The sequence below is a fragment of the Pinus tabuliformis genome, chromosome 8 (genome assembly GCF_031772625.1).
Source record: "Pinus tabuliformis cultivar Carrire ecotype Pingquan chromosome 8, CPIR1, whole genome shotgun sequence".
NCBI lineage: Eukaryota > Viridiplantae > Streptophyta > Pinopsida > Pinales > Pinaceae > Pinus > Pinus tabuliformis.
In genome coordinates, this window is record NC_142294.1 from 570,900,490 (window position 1) to 570,917,192 (window position 16,703).

The window sequence follows — 16,703 nt, forward strand, 5'->3', positions numbered from 1 at the left end:
CATTGGAATTTTTTTTTTCCAGTGGGGGAGAGAATCTCCGCTGAAGAATCATAATACAACATATATCGCCATACAAAGAATCATAATACAACATATATCGCCGAAGCGAGCAGATTCATCATACAATATCGCCGAAGCGAGTTGAATACGTCATCATCAAGCAGAATACGGACGTCATCATCGAGCAGAATACGGCATCATCGAGCAGATTATGGCACCATCGAAACTGTTTCATGCTGCTACAGCAACCGCAGCAGGCACAGGAATTGAACATGGCTGGGGGTGCGAAAGCCAACCGCCCCAGCCAACACATCACGTGCAAAAAAATTTGAACCATTTCTCGATTTGTGCGTGTCATCCTTGCGCAGGGGCCATGCTAATCTTCTCTGTATCGTTCCAATTTTATCGGATGTCTCTGAAAAAACCACATTGGAACCCCTTTACAAATAACACATTTTAAGTCTCAAATATTTAGAGATTTTTTATTAATAATTTAATGGATGCCAAAGGAAATTGTTGAGAAACTTCATTTGGACCTCTTTACAATGATATTTAAATTTAGTTGGACCTCTTTACAATGATATTTTTGGATTCTAAGAATTTTTTTCTGCATTTCTTTTTCATTTTTGTAAGTGACATAAACAAGCCTATTTTTAGATTTTTTAAATGGAATAAGGTTGGAATATGCATTTCTTTTTCATTTTTGTAAGTGACATAAACAAGCCTATTTTTAGATTTTTTAAATGGAATAAGGTTGGAATATGGGTGGTCTCCAAACATTTAGAGTGAATTATTTTGGAATTTGGACCTCTTTACAATGATATTTAAATTTAGTTGTAGGATCTTTTTACAATGATAATCTACCTATTAGAAGAATATTTTTACACATTTCTTTTTCTATTTTTGTAAGTCACATAAACAAGACTATTTTTAGATTTTTTTAAATAAAATAAAGTTGGAATATGGGTGGTCTCCAAACATTTAGAGTGAATTATTTTAGAATATGTTCATGATCTATGATGTGAATGTCTTTTAAAAACAGATTGGATAGCCTGGCGTGCAATAAATCAGTAAAAAAATATTTGTTCAAGTTTTTTTTTCTTTAAAATTATTAAATGAAATTTATGTTTAAAAATATTATTAGTTTTTATATTTTTATTTTATTTTTATTTATTATTATATAATAATAAAATATAGGTGTAAGAGTGTTTTAGATTTTGAAAAATAATATATAATTATTTTTGTTTTTTTTAATAAAATTGTATTTTTTTCTTTTATATCTATATATATAATTTATATATAATCTGAAGAAAATATATATATATATATATATATATAATGCCCTTGTGTGCTTTTCTCGTGCTTTGAGTTTTTTTGCGCTGAAGAGCTGCCCTCGCTGCGACCTGCGGCCTGACTGGGCGCTGCCCTCTCGGCTCTTCCGTCCCGACCCTGATCCTCTTTGCTGCGGGGCTGCCTGGATCTGCCAGGCCTGCTGCCTTGACCGCGTTCCCCCTGCATCGGCCAGATCGGACTGCTCTGGAGGTCTTGATCGGCTCCCTTTTTTCAGTGATTGAGATGCCTTGTTTCCTGTACCCGCCTGGAGCAGATTGGGTTTGTTGATCCTTGCTCTGCCATGGAGTCTCAAGGCTCGCCTACCGGTTCGCATGCTTCTCCTCCGGAAGCTGAAGCAGCCTTCTCCTCTCTCCTGGCTTCGCTGCCCAAAAAGAAGAAGCCTGAACTCTCCAAATTCGTCAAAAGGATCGACGATGTTCTGGAAGTAAACCTGCCTCCTGAGGGCCCGATCCAGGTTGCCTTGTCTTTGGCAGATCGAGCCTTGGTGGGTCAATTCACGGGCCTTTGGCCCTCGCCAAAATCGACGGAAAACTGGGTCATCAAGAACTGGGTTCCCCTGATCGAAAACAATGTCACCTCTTATTTTCTGGGTAGAGGCTTCTTCCTGTTCGAGTTCAACACAAAGGAGGACAAAGACCTGATCTTCAGGAATGGGCCATATTTTATGGGGCCTCAGGGTCTTTACCTTAACAAATGGACCCCTGACTTCGACCCGACCATGGATGTCCCAACGGCGGTCCCTGTCTGGGTTCGGCTCCCGAATCTCCCGGTGCATTGCTGGAATTGGGAGTCCCTCAAGCACATAGGGAACACTCTGGGAAAGTTCATTGATAGAGCAAACAACAATGACCAGTATGATTGCGCCCGTATCTGTGTCGAGGTAGACTTAGAGGTGGGGCTTCCGGAGGCCATCAAATTAAAGGTAGGCAGTTGGACGCATGTCCAAGTGCTGGACTATGAGCAACTTCCTTTCAAATGTCGTAAATGCCATGTCTATGGCCATTTTGCAAGAGGGTGCTCGACCAAAGGGGAGGCAGAGAAGGGAAAGGAAGAAGGTTGGAACCAGGTCAAGAGATCAAAGGCATCCCAAAAGAAACCTCGGGTTCATGCACCCCATCCTGCCTCCACCCATAATGCTCCCCTGTCAAACAGTCAGGAAAACAGGTATGTGGTCTTAAGCTCCGCTGAAGAGACTCTCCAGGCAGAAGATAAGCAAGATCCTCCATCAGATAAATCGTCCCCAGCGGATGCAAGTCCTGACGAAACCATGGCAAGAAACAAGGAAAAACAACCAGAAGCATCCAAGGAGGAACATGGCTCGGAGGAGTCTAAGGAGGATGGAGAAATAGGAGACATGCAGACATCGGTCAAAAGATCTGCAAGAGGCCGTAAATTAGCTAGAGAAAAGAGAGATCAGGAAACCTACAAGGACAAGCTTCAGGGTAGTCAGCCCACTCTGGAGAAACTCCTGGGGAAAAATCCGAAGACGAACAAAAACCACTCGCAGGGTTCCAAGGGAGCCCATCACCATAAAAATAAATGATGAAGATTGTCTCCTGGAATTGCAGAGGAATGGGGAGCAAAGTGAAAGAAGAAGCTACAAGAAGTCTTATAAGAAGAGAAGCTCCAGACATTCTTCTGATCTAGAAGACCAAAATGGAGGACAAGGAGTTTCTCCAGACTAGTAAAAAGTTTTGGAAAGGAAGCAGCGGACATGCAGTTTCAGCACGGGGAGCCTCTGGAGGCCTGGGCTCCCTTTGGAATCCTCTCAAGTATAGGCTGATCACCGAGTTGCACAACACCCACTGGCTATTCTTGAAGCTCCAACCATTGGACTCAAGGGAGGCAGTCAGTGTTTTCAATGTCTATGTTCCAACAAATATAGGGGAGAAAAGAGAGTGTTGGGACTCCATCAGACAACTGTCGGAGTCAGAAAATTTGGAAAACATCATTGTGGCAGGGGACTTAAACCTTACCATACGCATGGAGGATAAGCGTGGAGGATCAATCATAAGGGACCCCGCAAGGGAATGGGTGGAAGACCTCATGCAGGACTGGGATCTGCTCGACATCCCTCCAGAAAATGGTAAGTATACTTGGTCTAACAAAAGAACAGGTTCGGGTCATATTGCTGCTAGACTTGACAGATGCTTGGTGCAGAGTTCCTTTCTTCTGCTAGGCTTAGAATCCAGATTGCATATCCTCCCATGCAGTGCTTCTGACCATAAGCCAATTTTGCTGGAGATGTCGGGCCATAAGACCTTGGTCCCATCCCCTTCAGATTTAACCCTCTTTGGATTAAGGCACCAGAGTTCCTGAAGTTGGTTCAAGACTACTGGAGTTTGCCTGTAAAAGGTTCCCCTTTCTTCATATGGGAAGAAAAGCTCAGAAGATTGAAAGAGGTCCTCAAATCTTGGGCCAAATCCCTCCCCTCCCCTACAAAAGAGAGAAAGTAGGCTTAGGACAACCTCGCCCACCACAATGTCCAAAGTGAGGATGCAGAAATCACTAAAGACGTTTTAGACAAGGAATCAGAGCTCCAGCAAATCTTCCACAAAGCCTGCCTTTCGGAGGAAGAGCACTGGAGGCAGAAGTCAAGGAGTTTATGGCTTAGAGCAGGAGACAGAAATACTGCCTTCTTTCACAAACAGGCTCAAGCTAGAAAGAGCTTCAACTCTATTGCAGAAATTAAAGATGGCAGCTCAATCCACAAAGACTTCGACAGTATAAAGAGAGCAGCTCTCACCCATTTTCAAAATCTGTATAGAGAAGAGGGAGAGACGGACCCTAACTCTAAATTCTTGGAAGCGATCCCTCCTTTGATCACTCCCACAATGAACCATAAGCTTGAGGCGAAGATCTCTACTCAAGAAATAAAAGACGCTCTCTTCGACATGGCACCGGACAAAGCCCCGGGCCCGGATGGCTTTACTGCAAGATTTCTCCAAACCTGCTGGCAGATTGTGGAGAAAGACCTCTGCAAAATGGTTTTGAAATCGCAATCTTGCCAGAAAATCGGAGGCAGCACCAATTCAGCCTTCCTTGCCCTCATCCCCAAGGAAAAGGGTGCAAAAGAATTCAACCGGTTCCGCCCCATCTCTCTTTGCAACATTGGTTACAAACTGATCACAAAGGTCATAGCTAATAAACTAAAAGGCATTCTTCCAGTCATCATCCCTGAGAACCAAGGCGGATTTGTTCAAGGGAGACAACTTATCGACAATTTCATCTTGGTTCAAGAGGCGATCCACTCGAGCCAGCTTCGCAAAGAGAAAGGTATGGTCATTAAATTAGATCTAGCTAATGCCTTCGATCGGGTCAGACTTAGCTTTCTTTGGGAGGTCCTGGAAAAAATCGGTTTCGGTATGGGTTTTTTAAATTGGATTCGTGTTTGTATTGCTGACCCTTGGATCGCTCCTCTTGTGAATGGGAGAGCAGCTAATTTCTTTAAAGCCTCAAGGGGGCTTAGGCAGGGGTGCCCCCTCTCTCCTCTCCTCTTTCTTCTTCAGGTTTCTGTCCTGAGCTTCTACCTGGATCAGAAACTGGTAGATCAAGAGATCATGGGGCTCAATATAGCTAGAGGTGTAAAAAATGTCAATCACACCATGTTCGCGGATGATACCCTCCTCTTAGGGGCTGCCTCCGCCAGATCTGCTTCAAGTTTCAAGGAGGTCCTGGACGACTACAGTGAAGCTACAGGCAACAATTTAAACGGGGGTAAGTGTAAAATCTTTTGTTGGAATATTTCCCCTTCCACCCTTACATCCATTTCAAGAATTCTAGGCTTTACTGCATCCCTTAACTGGTCCTCCTTCACATATTTGGGCCTCCCCATTTTCCGTAAATTGGCTTACAGCAAAGATTGGGTCCCTCTGTTGGATAAATTTAAAGCCATAATTCAAGCCTGGGGGTTTTCATGGTTAAATCTCGCTGGCAAAACTGTCCTCATCAAATCCGTCCTCTGCAGCCTTCCCATCTTTCAATTCTTTGTTATTCTAGCCCCTTCAGGTATCATAAAAAAAATGGAAGCCTTCATCCGCAAGTTCTTCTGGAAAGGAGGAAATCATAATGACAGGAAAATCCCACTAGTCAGTTGGGAGAAAATTTGCAAGCCCCAAAGCGAAGGAGGCCTCAACTTCAAGGATCTCAACCTCCAGAACATAGCCATGGGTGCCAAGATTTTTTGGAGAGTCATTGGATCACATCCTGGTTGGGCGCAAAGAGTTCTCTGGAGGAAATACTTCAGGGGAAAGAGAAATAGATGCTTGGACGCCCCTCTTCCTACCTCAGGCTCTCAGTTGATCAAGCTCTGTCAAAAAGCTGTTCCGTTAATCAGAGACAGAGCATTCTGGATCCCAGGCAATGGTAAAGATTGCAGGATATGGGAAGATAATATCATGTTGAATCCTCCCTTATCGTCCCTCAGCTCCCTCCAACCGTTGCGCCTGTGGATGAACAACGCAGGTTGTAACTCTCTATGGGACATCTCGCAGTGGGAAGGCAGATCATGGCTGCGCTGGAGGCTCCCTCCCGTCCCTCCTGAACTAGCTCAAGCCCGTGATCAGTTCCTTGTAGCGCTCAACGGGATGGCACCACTGAGCATGGGTAAGAAGGACGCCCGCGGATGGGGAGCCGCCCCAGGCCTGTACATGGTGGCGCAAGGTTACAAAAGTCTGTAGATGCGGCCTCATGTCCCCCCGAATCCAGCAGTTTGGAATGGAATATGGAATGTTAAAACCACTCCCAAGGTTGACGCCTTTTGCTGGCTGTTATGCCACAGCGAGATTTTAACAACCGACAGATTGCAGAAAAAAGGCTTTCATGGTCCCTCCCGCTGCCATTTATGTTGTGAAAATGAGGAGAGCGCGCAACACATCATGCTGGACTCTAATTACTCAAAAAAAATATGGCAAGGTCTCCTGAGTTTCTGGGAATCCGATTTTACACTGCCCTTGACTATAACCGATCTCTTTGCAAATTGGAGGAATTATTATCCTGAAACTCTCCCAAAAAACAAAAGATTTAGAGCAGCCTGGTTCTCCCTGCCGAAATTCTCTTGCTGGCAGATCTGGCTCGAGCGTAATAGAAGAGTCTTCAGGGAGGAAAGACTCAATTCGCAGGTTATTATCATTAAAACAAAGTGCCTTTGGAAAGAAAGTCTCGGGGATTATCTTCCGGAACTGATCCTGAATCAGCAGGACTTAGATTGGGGCGCCTCGATGGGCCTTCATTTTTCTGACAAAACTAGGCACCACAAGATTACAAAAGAATGGAAATTCAGGGGAAAGGAGAACGATCTGTCGGACTTGCTTCTCAGGCAATCCAGATATGCTTTGTTCTTTGATGGAGCAGTGAAAGGTAATCCTGGACTGGCTGGAGCAGGAGGCATTATAAAAAACAAAGAGGGCATAACAGTGGCAAAGTTCGCCTGGGGGCTAGGGCAGTCAACCAGCATGCAAGCTGAAGCCTTGGCACTTCTGCAAGGCCTTGAGCAAGCAAAGGCTATGGATCTCAGAAGTCAGCGTTATAGGAGATTCTCAAGCCATCATCAAAGTCTTAGTAGCGAACTCCTCTCTTGTAGACATCAGCCTGGTAAGAATCATTTCAAGAATCAGAACCTTGATGAAATCCTTCCGGATTACATCTCTCCTCCATGTTTTGAGAGAAAATAATAAAGATGCTGATATAGAAGCCAACAGGGCAGTTCCCCTTTCCGCTGGCTGTCTCTTGGTAGATGAAATTGAGAGTTGGGACTCCATTCCATAGCGTTTGTCATGTTCTTCTGCATATTGTTGAACCAGTTTGTATGTTTATTTAAGTTAGGGAAAATAACAGAGATAATTTCGATAGGATAGAACAAATTCCGCGGGTATCCAGGAGTCGGGATCACTGACCAGCTAGTGGAAGGAAATTTGAAGGGCTACGCCCGACCAAATGTAACCGGTGAAAGGCATTTTGGCCAGAGATCAATATAATTCCATACTCGTTCCTGTTAAAAAAGATAAATAATATATATATATATATATATATATATATATATATATATATATATATATATATGAGATACTATTTTTATATATATTTATATGAAAGAAAGAGAATATAGAGAATACTCTTTCTATAATATATTTTATCCCTTATAATATATGGGAAAATTTATTTTTCATAAATAAAGAGAAAGAAAATACTTTTTCCTTATTGAATTAAAAGTTTAAAATTAAAAAATGAATTTATGATAATATATTTATTATTATATTTTTTATATTAATATGGTGGACTTTTTTAAGGTACTGGAAGAGAGATTAAAAGTGAGCGAATATATATACTTGTAGTTTAACTAACAAATGAAGTGGCCTTTTTATGTGCATTTTTTTTTGTCAATTTGGCTCAAAATTAGGTAGAGAATTCTAAGGATAGTAAGTTCAAGTTGTTTAACCTGCAAATTTTCTAGTGCTTGAGGGGTTTTTAAGGGTGTTGAACCCATTTATGCATTCAAAAATGCATATCAAACAACAAGAAATCACAATTTTACTAGAAATCACATATATAAGGGTGTTGAATATATATATATATATATATATATATATATATATATATGATCGAGACCTATCTAATGTGTTGTGCAATGACTCTATTGAAACATGTTTTAATTACTGGTTTTCCAAAATTTATTTCAAGCCTTACAAGGCCCTTCCTTTCTTGTCATTATGGAGCATCTGGTTGGCTAGAAACTCAATTGTCTTTGATGATAAAGTTACTCCTCCCTTTCAAACATCTACACGTGTAGGGACTCTACAATTTATATAAAAACTTAGATGGACAAAAGCCATCTCGATCTGTGGATCATCTTTAGGTGGACAATGCCATTCCCTGGTGTTTCGTCGATGGGGCTTCTTGTAACAATGTTTGTGGATGTGGTATGGTGGTGTATCAAGGTGACCTAATTATTTACATACCAAGGAAAACATTGGGTTAGGCACCAATATGGGAAGTTTATGGCTCTTTTTCTTCTCCTTAAATTTGTATTGTCCGAGGGTGTGGGTTCTCTTTCAATGACTCCAACTCTGGCATTGATGTCTTAAACCATGCTATTTTGTAACATAATTTTACGCTTATTCGTTGACAGATCAACTGGGTGACATCTCTAGTTTGTTCACCCATATCTTCCAAGAACTAAACTAGGTTACAAACAGACCATTGAAAGAAGGTCTATGTATCACTGGAAATATGGTTTATCTATCAAAGTTTCTAGATGGGTAGGCTATGGTTTATATTCACATATTGTTAGATTATATTTACTAGTGCTTTAGGTTTCTTTCCATTAATGGCATGGCCAGGTTATGGTCATAGATATTTGTTTTGGGGATTGGGTTGTTTAGCCATTTGTTAAGTATAGGATAATATTTTTTTGGTAGATCGATTTCCTCTCATTTAGAGAACTATTTTATGGGCGTCCAATTGCACCTGAAGATTGTATTTTCCTTCGTTTTGAATATAAATATAGTTTTTCCTTGTGAAAAAAAATATATTGTCTGTCTAAATAAGAGTTTAGGATTAGAAAATGAATTTATGACAATTTATATATTTTTACATTTTTGGGTGTTAATGTGGTGAAATTTTTAGGGAAGGTAGTTGCACAGGTCCTTTTAATCTTAATGGACATATAAAAATTGGATTTGCTTAGAGACTTGGCACTACTACTAACAACAAAGCTGACTCCACTTGTGGCATATCGAAAAGTTCAAAGAGTTAAATTGCAAGGGATTGAGAAGCTTCCAATGATAGGCGATTCCACAATAATTATAAGATTTTTTAAGCAAAACTCTAACTCAAAGAACACATGCATCAACTAATTGATCAATAATTCCTTAGAGATAACAAAAAGGTTTGAATTTGTAAACTATTATCACATCCTCTACACAAACAATAGGAGCTAGCTAATTTAGGAGTTTGTTTACATGAAGGTTACATTGGGATAAATGGAAGGGGTGCTTTCTAAATGCCAATCTCATGAACTATTATTGAATCACAACAATTGGGCAATTGGAAGTGATGAATAAGCAATACCATAAGCATGTGAGAATAAAGGGGCAATTCAAATTTTGTGCACTCTTTCTCTTGTGTCCTATTTCTTCAACGATATTTACTATTTATTTCTTTTAATATATTTATATTCCATATGAGGAATATACATGTTTCAGTCCTCGAGGGACTCTCAAGCACTAAAGCTTGAAGCCATTACAAGGATATAATCACTATGAGCTCAACGTCACATATGGGAATTGAACTTATGTGGGGAGGATGACATCATTTCTCCTAACCACCCAAGCTACATCTAATTGACCTATCCTTTGAAGAAATATCTTTATATTCCATATGAGGAACATACATGTTTCAGTCCTCGAGAGACTCTTAGGTAAGAAGGATTGAAGTGATCACAGTGATATACTCATGATGAGCTCAACATGTCACATGCGAGAATTGAACCCAAGTGGGGAGGAGAACAATTTTTTTCACAGTGACCCGAGCTACAACTAATTGAATTTTTCAATATGTCGATGCAGTTATGCATGTGGTTTCAAGGGAGTTTGATGGTTAGTAATCTAGGTCCTCCTTTATTCAAAGAAGTGGCTTTGAATACAATGAGTTCTAGGTGTGGGAAAATTACATCACAACCCATAACTTGTGAACCATAAAGGGATGCGTAGTCAAGGGGATTTTGTGGGGTTCAAGTTTTTGTCTAGTCATTGACATGGACTGTAGTCTATTGGTAGCTCATGGACTTGGTCTTTGGATTGGGAACCTACGGCTTATTGCCAATGTTGCAAATGTACAATATGTGAGCTCTAATAAATGAAGAGACAAATGCAAAGGTTTGAGGGGATAAACAAAGTTAAGAAGGATTTCATCAATGCAAATGTGGTCTAGTACAAGATCTTCTTGGTAGACGGGCAAGAGAAAACTTGACATGTGCTAGAGATAATAGAAAAAATAAAAGAATTGAAGGTCATGAATACAAAGTTTAATTAATGCATACAAAACAAGGACAAACAACTCTACCAAGCTTTAGCAACACCTTTGTGACAACAACTTAAACTCAAACTCAAACAATTAATAGAACTTTGATTTCAACTTATGAGATTTTACACAGAAGACATTCAATGAAAAAGAAAGACCCCTCTATCATGTTTTAACCCTACATGGTAAAGCAAGAAGAGATCAGGAAGATGTCCTTTCACCTACTTACTTTTTTTAGAATACAATGTAAGTTTATATTAGTTCTCACTACTTTTATAAAGCAATATCAATTTTTGTATTTTGATTTTGAAAATATGACAAAATCAATACCAAATCTTTTGATATTGAATGTGACAACTTTGAATCAATATTATATGGAAAATATTTATATCATATTAACAATCATTTAAATTGTCACTCTTCTTAATATAAAATTAGATTTTATTATTAAAGGAATATAACTTTTTTTAATACAAAAGTTTGACCATTCTTTTTAATATAAAACCATATAATTATATTTTATTAAATACCAAAATATATTTACTATGGGAGGAAACTTATATTACATAGTCTAATTAGGTAGTTTGTATTTTTGAATTTAAAAAAAATGATTATTTAAATTGTAATTTTGAATAAAAAAATGAATTCAACGCAACGAAAAAATCTAGACCTTTCAAATTATACATATTAAACAATTTAAAATTGCAATTTTTTCTATTTTAACAAACTAAATCAATTAAAATATTTATTTGAAGAAACCAAAATAATCATTTTTATTGAATAAATATAATAATTATTTTATTTATAAATTTTATTAAATACTTTTATTTTGCTTCTTTAAATATATTTATAAAAAATTCATTTTTATCCCATTGACATTAAATAAAAAAGAGTGAGGAAAGTGAGTTTGGTTAAATTTTTAACATTGTAATTAACTTCTCTTAATTAGAGTTATGATTTTTTTTTTTTCACAAGAACGGCTATGGATTGTATTAGTTGGTTGGCCTAAATGCCAGAATTCTGATTACAATGGGAGTTGTCCAGGTCCAAATAGAACCAACCTCCTGAAGTACTGGAGGGTTTGTATTCCGCTTCCAGCTCTTTTTGAGTTCTACAATGGGGTTGATTTTTGTGATTTGCCCAAGCTTGAATATGCAAACAAACTGATTTAGAATCAGGCAATAAAACATATCTGCTGAAATGGTTATGGAATTGGATCCCATGTTTCTTCCCCATCCCTTATCATTGCCCCGGCAGGGAGAAGTACGACTTTACTTGCTACACGATTTGCTTCTTTGTTTTTGTCTCTTAATACATGAAAATATTTCAAGTTTTGGAACAGCTTCCCCAAGCTTCTAATTCTATGAATCAGCCTTGCTAATCTTAAGTCCCGGGGGGCAGTATTGGTCACCATGAGCTTTATGATCACTTGAGAGTCCCCAAGTATGATTGCCTCCTTGATTTCCAGATTCAAGAGCAACTTGAGACCTTGGTAGAGGGCCAATGCTTCTGCTTGAATGCTGGAATTGAACCCCAGCCCCCAGGCAAAGCTGTGGATCAGAATGCCTTCCATGTTATTAACCGTTCCTCCTACCCCAGCCTTGCCAGGATTTCCTTTTGCTGCCCCATCGAAGAAGAGAGAATACACCTTATGATTGGAGATCCAGCCTTGAAATTCTTCCTTATTTATCCCCCTTATTTGCCATTCCTCAAGAGGAATAATGTTTCTGTCGGCTTGACGGAATTGCAGGTTTAAGGAAGTCCCCCAAATAGTGTCGAGTTGACTAAGATTCGAGTCGTCTTTTTGATCCTCCAGGGATTCTTTTAGCTGAATTTTTATCTTAGCCACTACCACTTTGACATCGTGCTGGGTGTTTCTGAAGATTCTGTTGTTCCGCTCTAGCCAGATCTGCCAACAACAAATTTTGAGGAGGGAAGACCAAGCGACCTTTATCACTTTGTTTTTTGGGGGGGGAGCTGGATATCTGTCCTGCTAGTTAGTGAAGAGGTCAGTTATGGAGGTAGGAAGTTCGAAATTTGGATTCCAATGCTCCATCAGTTCTCTCCAGACCTGCACTGCAAATTTGCATTTTAGTACAAGATGGGTGACGCATTCCGCCTTCTCTCTGCACAAGGAGCATCTAGACAGGCCATGGATACCACGCCTCTGCAGGTTCTCGTCGGTGAGAATTTTTCTGTGGCATAGAAACCAACTAAACATATCTATCTTGGGCAGCGATGGGATGCCCCAAATAGTCTTCCACAGGGTCGGATCTAGAGGAACATTTGGAATTGCAACAAGGTTCGAATAGCCATGTGCAATAGTATAGCCCGCAGCTAAGGATCCCCAACCTCGTCTATCTTTTCTGCGAATGTGCGAAGGGACAGCTCCATTTAGCATAACGCGGAGGTGATTGACATCCTGGAGGAGTTCCGCCGGTGGATCAAGGAAGTTCCAGCCCGCCCAACGCGTCCCTTCCCACTTGGAGATATCCCACAAAGTGTATTTACCTGTGTCTGTTAGCCAATCACGCAGCGTCTTCACGGAGGGGCAGTCACCGATCGGATCGCGATCCATTATGCGATCTGTCCAGATGTTGATTTTTTTCCCATTTCCAGGGATCCAGTAGGCCTTGGAGCGGATCAGAGGGGCATCTTTAGAGCTGAGTCTGGCGAATGAAGAGGTACCTTGGGGAAGAGGCGCGTCCAGACATCTTGTCCTCTCGCCTGTAAAGTATTTCCTCCAAAGTGCTAGCTGAGCCTAGCTAGGCTTGGGCGCTATGATTTTCCAAAGTAGCTTGGCTCCCATGGCGATGTTTTGCAGCGGAAGCTTCTTGAAGTTTAGGCCTCCCTCCATCTGAGGTTTGAGGACTGTCTCCCAGTTGACCAAGGGGATTTTCCTCTCATTTTGCTTATCCCCCTTCCAGAAGAAATTTCGAATGTGTTGGTCCATTTCTGTAGTATGCCGACAGGAGCTAGAAGCACTGAGAACTGGAATAATGGGAGACTACAGAGAACAGCTTTGATCAGGACTGACTTGCCTGCTATATTTAGCCAGTTAAAGCCCCATGCCTAAAGTTTGATCTTGAATTTTTCTAGTTGAGGAATCCAATCCCTGCTATAGGCACGCTTGAGGAAGATAGGCATCCCTAGATACTTAAACGAGGTCCATACAGATGAGGCAGCAAATCCTAAACATCTGGCAATGGAGTTGAGCATAGAGGGCGAGGTATTCCAGCAGTAGATGTGACACTTTCCCTTGTTGAGACTGCTTCCAGACATCATGCCAAACTCATCCAGAGCCTCTTTGAATCTGGTGGCTGAGTGGATCGAAGCAGCCCCAAGTAGCAGTGTATCGTCTGCAAACAGGGCATGATTTATGTTCTGAACTCCCCTGGCAATGCAAATCCCCAGAATCTCTTGATCTTGCATTTTTTTTATTTAAGTGAAAGCTGAGAACGGAGGCTTGGATAACAAACAACAGAGGGGACAGGGGGCAGCCCTGCCTTAATCCTCTTGTAGCTTTAAAGAAACCAGCAGCTCTACCGTTAATTAGGGGAGCTATCCATGGCTCCGAGATGCAAGCCCGGATCCAGTTTATAAAGCTCTCTCTGAATCCAAATTTTTGCAAAACATTCAATAGAAAGCTATGTCTAACACGATCAAAAGCATTTGCTAGGTCCAGTTTGATGGCCATACCTCTTTCCTTGCGCTGGTGGCTTGATAGGATTGCCTCTTGAACTAAAATGAAGTTGTCCACCAGCTGTCTTCCATGGATGAAGCCCCCTTGATTCTCTGGAATGATTTTAGGAAGGATGTGCTTCAGCCTGCTAGCAATGATTTTGGTGATCAGTTTGTAGCCAATGTTACAAAGAGATATGGGACGAAATCTATTGAAGGAATTGGCGCCCTTCTCCTTAGGAATAAGTGCAAGGAACGAGGAGTTTGTGCTTCCTCCAATTTTCTGACAGGCTTGCGATTTTTGGATCATTTTATGGATATCTTTTCCCACAATGAACCAGCAGGATTGGAGAAACCTGGTAGAGAAACCGTCAGGTCCTGGGGCTTTGTTTGGGTCCATGGCAAAGAGAGCGATTTTGACCTCATCCATGGTGACTTTGGCTTCTAGCTGGTGATTCATATCAGCTGAGATTGAAGAGGGAACCCCGTCCAGAAGACAAGAGTTCTGAGTCCCATTCACCTCTTCGTTGTACAGATTTTGAAAATGGAGAAAGGTTGCTTGCTTGATGCCTGTAAAGTCTTTGTGGATAACAACTTCTTCTTTGATTTCAGCTATGTAGTTGAAGCTTTTTCTGGCTTGAGATTGTTTGTGAAAATATGAGGTGTTTTTGTCTCCTGCTTTGAGCCAAAGGCAGCGAGATTTGACCCTCCATGTTTCCTCTTCGTTCAGGCAGGCTTTGTGATATTGTTGTTGAAGATGGACCTCTTTGTCAAGAATTTCTTTGGAGATGTGAGCCTCCTCCGAGAGCTGATGGTGGGCATCTAGCAGGCTTTGGATCTTTTTCCTTTCAGTAGCTGGGTTAGGAAGAGTTTTGGCCCAGCTCTTTAGGGCAGATTTCACTCTTCTGAGTTTTTCTTCCCAAATGAAGAATGGAGATCCGTTGACTGGCTGAGACCAAATTTGCTTGACAATCTGCAAGAAGCTGGGTTCCTTGATCCAAAGAGGGCTGAACTTGAAGGGGATGGGGCCAAGATCAGTGTGAGCACGGAGGTTCAGCTTGATAGGATTATGATCAGAGGTGCTACAAGGAAGAATATGCATACTGGCATCTAAACCAAGCAAAAGGAAGGAACTTTGCACAAAGAATCTATCCAGCCTTGCTGCAATGTGCCCAGGCCCTATTCTTTTATTTGACCACGTGAACTTACCCGAAACAGGCTTGATATCTAGCAGGTCCCAGTCTTGAAGAAGATCCTCTGCCCATTCCCTTGCCGGGTCTCGCACTATGCTTCCTCCACGCTTTTCTGAAGAATGCAGCGTGAGATTTAGGTCTCCTGCAATGATGATGTTTTCTAGAGTGCCCAGATCCGCTTGGTTTCTTAATGAGTCCCAACAGGTCTTTTTTTCTCCAGCACTGACTGGCACATAAACATTGAAGAGGCAAAATATTTCTTTAGTAACTAAATGTTGCATCTTTAACATCAACCAGTGGGTGGTTGAAATCTCGGTTATTAGCGAGAACATGATATCATTCCAAAGAGTTCCCAGCCCTCTAGAGGCTCCTCGGGCTGAGACAGCTGCTGCTTTGCTCTTATTCTAGAGTTTTCTGCTTAAGTGAAGGAGGTCTGAGTCCTCCATCTTAGTCTCCTGGAGGAGGAGTATGTCCGGGGCTTCTATTATTATTAAATTTCTTATAGCCTCTTCTTTAGTTTTGCTCCCCATACCCCTACAGTTCCAGGAGATTATTTTCATTATTTACCTTTGCTTTGGTGGGCTCCCTTGGAGCCTTGATGCTGGTTTCTAGCCATCTTCGTTTTTCTTGTTAACAGCCTCTCCAAAGTAGGTTGGCTGCCCTGCAACTTGTCCTTATACGTTTCATGCTCCCTTTTCTCCCGATCTGTTTTGCGCCCTCTTGTAGATCTCCTTACAGAGGCTTGGGAGTCTCCTATTTCTCCTTCCTCCTCCAAGTCTTCTGATTCTTGGTCCTCTTCCTCAACTTCTTCTGCAACGCCTGAGTCCTTGGAAAGGTTGGGCTAACCACCTTTCTCTAGAGTGACTGATTTCCGGGCCACGACTTCATGGGTGTCCTCTGGTTGAGAGCTGAGGGGATCAAACCTGTTTTCTGGGGCAGTCTTAGATGGGATCTGTTGAGCAGGGCCCTGATGAGGATCTTTGCCATTAGAGCCTCCCGCCTTCTGGGCCTTGAGAGAAGTTTTTTTTTGTTTGACTTGGTTCCAGCCGTCCTCCTTCCCTTGCACAGATTCAATGTTGGACGGACAGCTTCTGGCGAAATGGCCATAAACATGGCATTTCCGACATTTAAAGGGCAGTTGTTCATAGTCTAGTTTCTGCATGTGTGTCCAGCTTCCCACCTTGATTTTAATGGCCTCTGGAAGTCCCACCTCCAGATCTACCTCCACGCAGATCTTGGCACAATCATATTGATCCTTGTTATTCGCTCGATCTATAAATTTCCCCAGGGCATTTCCTATGTGCATCAGTGAATCCCAATTCTAGCAATGCACTGGGAGGTTTGGCAGCCTGACCCACACTAGGACAGCTTAGGGTACATCTACTGCTGGATCGAAGTCCGGAGTCCATTTGTTCAGGTACAGACCTTGGGGGCCCATGAAGTAGGGGCCGTTTCGAA

At 41.4% G+C, this 16,703-nt stretch overlaps 1 non-coding gene across 1 annotated transcript; it reads right to left on the minus strand.

Annotated features, from left to right (window-relative positions):
- Positions 1-322: 322 nt before the first annotated feature.
- LOC149236749 (U6 spliceosomal RNA) lies at positions 323-425 on the minus strand. The gene has a single exon (XR_016246913.1). It is a non-coding gene; the product is annotated as a U6 spliceosomal RNA (small nuclear RNA).
- Positions 426-16,703: the final 16,278 nt, after the last annotated feature.